Raw genomic sequence first — 8,877 nt, 5'->3', positions numbered from 1 at the left:
AAATGTGCCATGAGGTTGTAGGCACCATGGAAGAGCACAAAGGTTAACCACTAGGAGTGGCCTATGAGTGCCTTCTAGTCAAGGAAGATTTGACTGAGATCTCTAGCGATAACTCACCAAGTGCCTACACAGAAACTCTTATGTTCCTGGCTTGGAGAGGCTGATCACCTGAGTCAAATATGCACCTAAGACTTGCTTGAGTGTCGGATGTGACAGCACTGCAATAAGCACTGCCATCTGCAGAACAGAATCAAAACTGCTTAATCTTCTTTAAAGATAAAACTTCTTTAGTTTGACAAGCGTGGGTTTTGCATAGCACTCCTCCACTTTGTTTCACTGGCATTATTGAAGGAAAAATAGCTAGACAAGATTGCTACATTATACTGGTATCATCTCAGATACTGCTTTTGGGGGGACGTCAGGTCTCTGTTGAATTCCTACCATAAGAGTTAACTGACCTTATTTTGGGAAAAGAGACAGGAGCCATTCTTGGAAATACTTTAAATCCTATTCCTAACTACCCAAGTGTTTCTCAAAGATAGAGAAAAGCAGCTACCCTCTTCTGGGTACCTTTCTGGGGACTGATTTTCAAAACTACTGCTGCTCAGCAGCTTGCAAAAACTCACGTGTGGTTGTTTGGTGCCAGGCTGGGTACATTTTTTCACTTCTCTATAGCGTGTCCTCAATTTCAAAGCAATATTCTCACATCAATCAAAAGTGAAATATTCACAAGGAAAAGCTACCATAGTGTACCTTCTTGTCACAAATAACAACCACTTCAGTGTGGTTTACCACTTATTAGTGATTGTGCTCAGTCTACTACTCAGCAACTAAATTTTGCAAGTGAATATTGGCAAAATAGATCGCAGGTATCAGTGGATGAATATAGGGTCTCTGGCTCCCAGACTAAATGTTTATCCTTTTTTGTTCTGAAGGAGAATCAGAATAATAAAAGAGCTTTTTCCCTTCATCTTAGAGCTGTCAACTTCCTAGAAAGCAAAACATATCAGGGTATTTCGTACTGGCCCCCAGCTCGTCTGTGATCACTGGAAGAACTTTAATAACATGGGAGAGGAGTAACAGTAAAAGGAGATCAAAGGAAGAAATTGGACAGATACTTGGAGCGGATGGTCACCTAACAAGTAAGGAAAAGGCAGAGGCATTAAATGCCTTTTTTGCCTCAGTTTTTAATATTAATGATAGACATTGGGCTGCCCACTCCTCTAAGCTGGAGTACCATGACTGGGGGAGCAGTGACTTTTCCACTCGTGACCACCTAAACTGTGAGGGACCAGCTGTATCAGTTGAATGTTTGTAAGTCTATGGGGCCTGAAAGAATTCACCACGGAGTGCTGACGGAGTTAGTGGATGTTGCAGCTGGACCCCTCTCGCAATTTACTGAATTTCTGGAGTCTGAGGAGGTACCAGCTGACTGGAAGCTCGCCAGCATTATACCCATCTACAAGAAGGGCATGAGAGTAGACCCAGGAACCTACAGAGCTGTTGGTCTAACCTCAGTCCCTGGAAGAGTTTCTGCAGCTGGAGCAGAGCAATGCTGGACACAGGTACAGCCTGAAAGCTGAGTGACTGGGGAGCAGCCCAGCAGAAAGTGCTTTGTGGGTGCTGGTGGCTGAAGGCTCAGCATGAACCAGCAGTGTGCCCTGGCAGCCAAGAGGGCAAACCATGTTTTGGGGTGTATTAAACACAGCATGGCCACATGGTCAAAAGAGGAAATTCTCCCGCTATATTTAGTGTTGGTGTGGTTTCACCTTGAATATTGTGTGCAGTTCTAGGCTCCATGATATAAAAAGGATATACAGGTCCTTGAAAGTGTCCAGGGGAGGGCAACAAAGATGGTAAAGGGGCTGGAAGACCTGTCCTGTGAGGCTGAGGGCACTTGGGTTGTTTAGTCTGGAGGAAAGAAGGTGACCGCCTCTGCTCCGTGGTGTCAGGATGTGTGGGAATGGCACAGAACTGCACCAGGGGAGGTTCAACTGGACATTAGGAAAAATGTCCTTTAATGGGGGTGGTCAAACACTGGAACAGGCTTCCTAGAGAGGTGGTCAGTGCCCCATGCCTGTCAGTATGCAAAAGACATTTGGACAACGCCCTCATTAATATGCTTTAACCTTTGGTTAGCCCTGAAATGGTCAGACAGTTGGACTAACTGTTCTTTGTAGGTTCCTTTCCTTTCCTTTCCTTTCCTTTCCTTTCCTTTCCTTTCCTTTCCTTTCCTTTCCTTTCCTTTCCTTTCCTTTCCTTTCCTTTCCTTTCCTTTCCTTTCCTTTCCTTTCCTTTCCTTTCCTTTCCTTTCCTTTCCTTTCCTTTCCTTTCCTTTCCTTTCCTTTCCTTTCCTTTCCTTTCCTTTCCTTTCCTTTCCTTTCCTTTCCTTTCCTTTCCTTTCCTTTCCTTTCCTTTCCTTTCCTTTCCTTTCCTTTCCTTTCCTTTCCATTCCTACTCTACTCCACTCTACTCTACTCTACTCTACTCTACTCTACTCTACTCTACTCTACTCTACTCTATTAAACAATCAATGCTGTATTTCATCCAGAAATGATGATGTGATTTCCTTAGTTTAATATTTTCTTAATATTTTAGTTAATGTTATGACTGGAATTCCAAGAAGTCATAATGGCATCCTGTTCATGGGGCTTACCAAGTGTTAATCAGGTAAAACTATAAGACATAGGTTAATGCTTCTCATGTTTATAAATATTTTCTAAGCTTAGAGTTGCTCTCTGTTTGACAAGTGCCATCTCTTTTCCCTATCAGGAGTGGCCCTAATCCATTGATGTTATTCACAGCCTGGGATTGGAATATTTGAATTGTAGGTAATTCTTTCTAATAGCTGACCAACAGAAATTTAGTGAACAAAAGAGTGACAAATAGACTAAGTAGCACCCACATAAAATGTGTTAAGCTGAGTCATGACTCAAGTAATTTTAGGCAAACAAATCTGGATCTAAAGAGTGCTGTCAGGGCTTAGCTCTTATTGGGGCACCTACTGATTTCTTTCACTGAACTGTGTCATTCACACAGTATAACCATAACAATAACTTAATATTGGTGGGGAGCAATAAAGGTTAATAAAAAATAATAAATAAATAAATAAATAACTGCTATCCCTCTTAGTATCCTTATCCAGCTCTAAGAAGAAAAAAAGAAAACCATCTTTACTAGTGATGAGGATGAGCAGTCTCCTTTTTAACCAGAGACTCATTTTCACTTCTTTACATCATAAAAATGTACCAATGAGAAGGATGTGCAGCCACCGTTAATAATCAGACTTCTCTCTCAATTTTTTGAAAATGGAATTCTGTTTCAAGTCCTAAAATATCAGCACGAAGTCTCACTGACAGTGATATAGGGACCTCTGCCTCTGGAAGATCTTCTAAACTATTACTGGAACATCCTCAGACTTCCCACAATACCTTAGCCATAGCATTTCATGGAGATTTTCCATAAACTCTTCAGTCCAAAAAATATTAGAAATGCAATGACTAGACAAAAGATGATCAGGAATGAGAGCTTTTCTATAGCAGCATGCGGTAATCCCAACAGCATACTCTGACATATATTGGAAAAATGGGTCAAGTTGTTGATAGCAAGATCTAAAGGACTTGGTATTTAAGACACTAAACTTTAGTAAATAACTATGTGGTAGTTTTTGAATTGAGTGTGATTTGAAACCCTTCATCAGCAAAATGTTTGTAAGGTAACAGAGTGACAAAGCAATTAGCAGGGACAGTAGACAGGCATGTACCAACTTCTTTTACCCACTTGTCCAAAGTAAAAGGTGGACCTCCTCTGTACTGATTTCCCCACACAGTAGTAGAAATCTGGACTCCATAGACTGTAAAAAAACTCTCACCTGAACAGCTGAAGAGTTTCTTCCCTCCCCTCATATTTTTTTTTTCAATATATTTCTTCTTTCCTAAATTCCCTCTTGTCTTTTCTTCACTGTTTCTTCCTACTTCATTAATAATAATTTAAAAAGGAGCAATCATTTGATTCTGTACTTTTAGCACTGAGACTATTAAGGTTTTCTGAATGTGTACCACAACTATATGTAGGACATTAAAGACTGATATTAAATCTGTAATTTTTTTTTCTTTACTGGTTAAATGTTTGTATTGAAAAGAAAAGTGTTTGGAAAATGAAGTTTAAAAAATTAGCCTGTGCTCCTAATTATTAGAAAACAGATCTGCAAGTGAAGCTTGCCTTGTAGCTTGCAATTTTCAAGTATCAAGGACAGCAAATGAATGCCAATAAAGCTGCCTGCTGGCTAGGGCAGTAAGAGCTTTTCTCAGCTAGAAGCTACTCCTCCATATAACAAATCCTTCCCCCCTGCTACAGAAAATGAGAGGAAATAAATAGGTCAAGCTTGTGGTGCTACAGAACTCTGAATTTGAAAACACAAATAAAAATAATTAAAAAACCAAAGTTAAACAGAGATGTTGGAAATAATAATAATATTAAAAATGCTTATGCTTTATTAAAAAAAAAAAAAAAAAACTAGTGCTTTTCCTGCTAGGTGTGCTTCGCTATGTTGTGACTGAGTGTGAAAAAAAAAACAAAAAACAAAAAACAGAAAACAGCACCAAACACTGACTAGCTACCCTACAATAATAAAACAGCAGCCTTGCAGGAAAAAGCAAAAATTTATGTGATTTAAATTTTCAGGGAAGCTTTAGAAAGAAAAATCAATTAAAATATTTTCTACAAAACCTTGAAAACTCTAACACTCTTTCTTTATTAATTAGCTACCGTGATCCGTGCTCTTGCTGAGTCAGTGGTTACTTAGACTCTCAGGGAAAACATAGACAATCTACACACAATTGGTAGACTGGATCCTTCTCCCAACTCTCCTTACACCATAATTTTAAAGTTGGCTTACCACAGCAAAGCTATACTTACAATATAAATTATATATGTAGTCACAATAATTAGAACTCTTTTCCATTGTGTTTCCAGACATTCATTGTTAGAACAGGGAACAAAAAACTTTGCATAAAAAAATATTTCTTCATACTCAGGGAAATTAACTGAATTAGGTGGTGCAACATAAAGTTTCTATTCATAAAGCACGTATTAATTTTACAGTCTTTCCAGCTCCTTTGTGCTCCATATTTTTCTCAGTGGTGTAAAACAGATTTAAATGGGTTATTTGGTTTAGAGTATAAAAACATTTCTGAATCCTCTTCCCCAGCATTTCATCCAGTCCTGAGGACAGCTTACTAGAAAAACAGAATTCAATCTTTGGACTTTACATTCTGTACTTGGCACATCTGGAATGCTGTTTATTGGGACAGGATATTGGATAGGAGTCAACGGACCTGGCTCAGGCATTCACAGATTGCGTGGCCTCAAGCAACTCATTTTGCTTTTCTGCCTGTTTTTTCCCTCCTACTCATTGGTATCCATTTAGATAGGAGTGCTTTCAGGGCAACACGATGTCTCACTATGTTTGGAAAGTGAATAGCACAATGGATTCCTGATTTTGGTTAATACTCTCATATTCCAAATGACATAGACATCCTAAAGGAAGTTCATGAGCCTCTTCTGGGCCTAGTTGGGATGGAGTTAACTTTCTTTGGAAACCAACTTTTTACATGGGCAGCTAGTAACAAGACAAGGGGGGACAGTTTTAAACTAAAAGAGGGGAGATTTAAATTAGATGTTAGGAGGAAATTCTCTACTCAGAGTGGTGAGACACCAGCACAGGTTGCTCAGAGAAGCTGTGGCTGCTCCATCCCTGGAGTTGTTCAAGGCCAGGCTGGATGGGGCTTTGGGCAACCTGGTCTGGTGTGCCCCTGCCCATGGCGGGGGATGGAACTACATGATCCTTCAGGTCCTTTCCAACCCATGATGTTCTGCTGTTCACAGAAGCCCATATGCTGCTGTGCTTTGGGTTTGTGGCTAAGAGAGCATCAGATGTAGCACATCAACATTTTAGCTATTGCTGAACAGTGTCTGCAAAGCATCGAGGCTTTCTCCGTTTCCCACTGTGCCCCAGCAAGTAGGTGGGCCGGAGGTGGGCCAGAGGCTGGGAGGGGACAGCTGGGTCAGCTGAACTGTGGTGTCTAAAGAGATATTCTATACCATGTAATGCCAATCTCAAAAATAAGACCAGGTGGAAGTTTTTCTAGAGTAGTCAGTGCTCAGGGACTAGTCTGCTGATCAGAGGTGGTGAGTGATTGCCTTTCCATCACTTTTTTTGTTTCTTTGTTTGTTTGTTTTTCTTTTGTTTTATTCTTCAATTATTAAACACTGCCCACTTTTTTTTTTTTTTTTCTTTTTTTCTTTTTTTCTTTTCTTCTTTTTTTCCCTTCACTTTGCCCTTCTGATTCTTCCCCTCATCCTGCTGGGAGGAGTGAGTGAGCAACAGGGTGAGGATACACCTGCAGCCAGGGTCAACCTATGACAGCCTCAAACTGTTGAAGGCCATGACTGTATATTTAGAAAGCATTTCTATATGCTTGCTCTGTTCTTCTGTATTGCTATATTTGCTACATCTTTATCTGTTTTATTTATTGTCAGAGCCAGGATACAAGGGTAAGTGAAAGATCAGTCTTATCCAGTGTATTTTATATTCTTCTATACTTACTCCAGTAACCAATCAATTGCTTGATTTGTGCCATTATTTCACAAATCATTTTCATGTGCTGGTAAATGTTTTTCAATAGTTGATGTTGGTGTCAGGGCCAGATCTTGACTCCAGTCTCTGTTTAAATCAGCTTTACATAGAAAAAAAAAATATACATCTTCCTTATGACTGTCTGGCAAACCTCTCAGAGTTTACAGTAAGTTTTTAATACAGGCATAGAAACTTGAGGGAAACAATTTTTCTCTGTTTCAATGTTTCACAAAACTTACCTCCACTTAAAAGGTAGTTGGCAGGTCCACAGATCATTACAACAAGAATATCTAATTCCTTCAGTATAGCTGCTTTCTGATTATTTTTATAGCTATGGTCATGTACACGTTCATCTACTTTTCCTCGTTCAGAAGATTCTCCGTAAGGGATGGGCAGCTTTTGAACTGCCAAACACTTGCTTACCCATGCACTGGTTTTCTGTAGCTTCTGATACTCAGTAATCATTGTGACTCTTATGGTGCTCCTTGATGACAAGGAGCAAGGTGCCAATCTGTAAGAATCCATTTGACCCCAGATCTCTTTTCATGAATTCTGGCTCCAGTTTCTCCGCTGATAATATCAAATACAGTAAATAAATCCAGTAAGTTACTAAGCTGGTGGGATTGTTACCCACAGCCTAAGGTTGTTTCTAAAGCTGCTACCCACAGTTGCTTGCCCTATCAGTGAAAACTACCCTTTCAGAAACTCCCTAGAAGAGGAGGGTCTTACAGGACTGCTCCCAAGGAACCTCCAGGATAGCTGGGAAGATGTAAGGCTGGGTCAAGGCACACCAACATCTACAGCCCGCATTGATGAGGTGTACTGGAGCATGCATCAACTTGAAGGACTGGTACAGTAATGATACTGGGTTTAAGGATAATGCTTTTGTGAAGGCAGTCTTAGACAGGAATACTCAGGGATGTGCCTTACCCTAAGAGCAAAATTTATTTAGCCTGAGGTGAGTAGGCATTGGTTACAGAAGATGTGGATAGGGAAAAGAAATAACTCTGAATTTATTTCTGGATAGCTGACTCAGCCTGTGGCTGGAGAGAGATCTTCCCCACCTGAGCCCTTACTTCCTTAGGAGGCTCAAGGCAGGGAGAGAGTAGATGGTTCTGAGAGCTATATTGGATCCAAGAGGGCAAACTTAATTGTGATGTCTGGTCTATATTTGCACACACAGAAGTGGACTGAGATTTATTGTCTCTCCCTCACTGGATGGGATTGAATTTAAGTACCCTCATAGAACAGAAAGTTAAAATTATAGTTGAATCTGTGATTGTTTCAAAGAGGAGATGAAAAAAGAAAAAATGTACTCAGAGGTGGAAGCACCTATAGAGTAAAATTCCCATTAGCTTGCTGGAATTTGGCACAGATAAAACACTTGTGGGTTGAAAGCTAAGTATCTCTTTGAGCATTTAGAGACAGATGTAAATTGTTCCTATAATTGAGGAAGGCCTTAAAATTTTCAAAGAAGATACACAGAAGAGGATGTAGTATAGAAGACACACTTGGGGAACTATTAAGTTAGGTTAGGCGTGGAGCAGGAAAAAGGGAAAACTAGCAACAGGCCGTGAAGATCACATAGTGACCTGCAACTTTCTTACTTATCCCTCAAGAGAAGGAAGGATTGATAGAGAGAAAAGAGGAGTCAGAGGATAGAACATTGATGCAGATCTCTTACCTCCTCTTCCTCTAGCCTACTGTCCTTATCTGGATTTAGCAGGGTGGCTTAAAAGGCAGTGAGGCTGCCCAGCTGAGAAGCATTCCTGGCTGGCAAACAGCCTCTTGGAAAAAAATGCTGGTTGCTGCTTCACTGGCAGTTTGAGGCATACTGGCCCTGCAATACAGGACTAAGGAAACTTGGAAACCTAAGCACAGTTTTCATCCTTCTTCTCTGAGGAAAATGTGTGCCAGTTGTTCTTTGGCTGAAGACAACATAGAAGCCTGGCACAAGGTACCTGCTTCATCCCCTCCTGACAAAGAAGAGACAGAATACGATGTAGTTATCTGAAAAGGGAAGAGAGGAAAAAGGCACTTGGTTCCTAGCAGACTTCTGAATGCTTGGAGAGATAGAAGTCGAGGGAACCACACTTCTGTGGTAGAGATGAGCTACAGGATTTCACAAACATGGTGAGAAGATCTAAAAAGCAAATGTATCTCTCAAGTGATGAGTAATAACTAATAAGAAATAGCAACAATATTCTCATATCCAGGAATAAGTGCCTTTATAAAGGCAC

This window comes from Aythya ferina, assembly GCF_964211825.1.
Source record: "Aythya ferina genome assembly, chromosome: 2".
NCBI classification, from domain to species: Eukaryota; Metazoa; Chordata; class Aves; order Anseriformes; family Anatidae; genus Aythya; species Aythya ferina.
The sequence above is the reverse complement of the archived record's forward strand: the minus strand, read 5'-3'. Positions refer to the sequence as shown.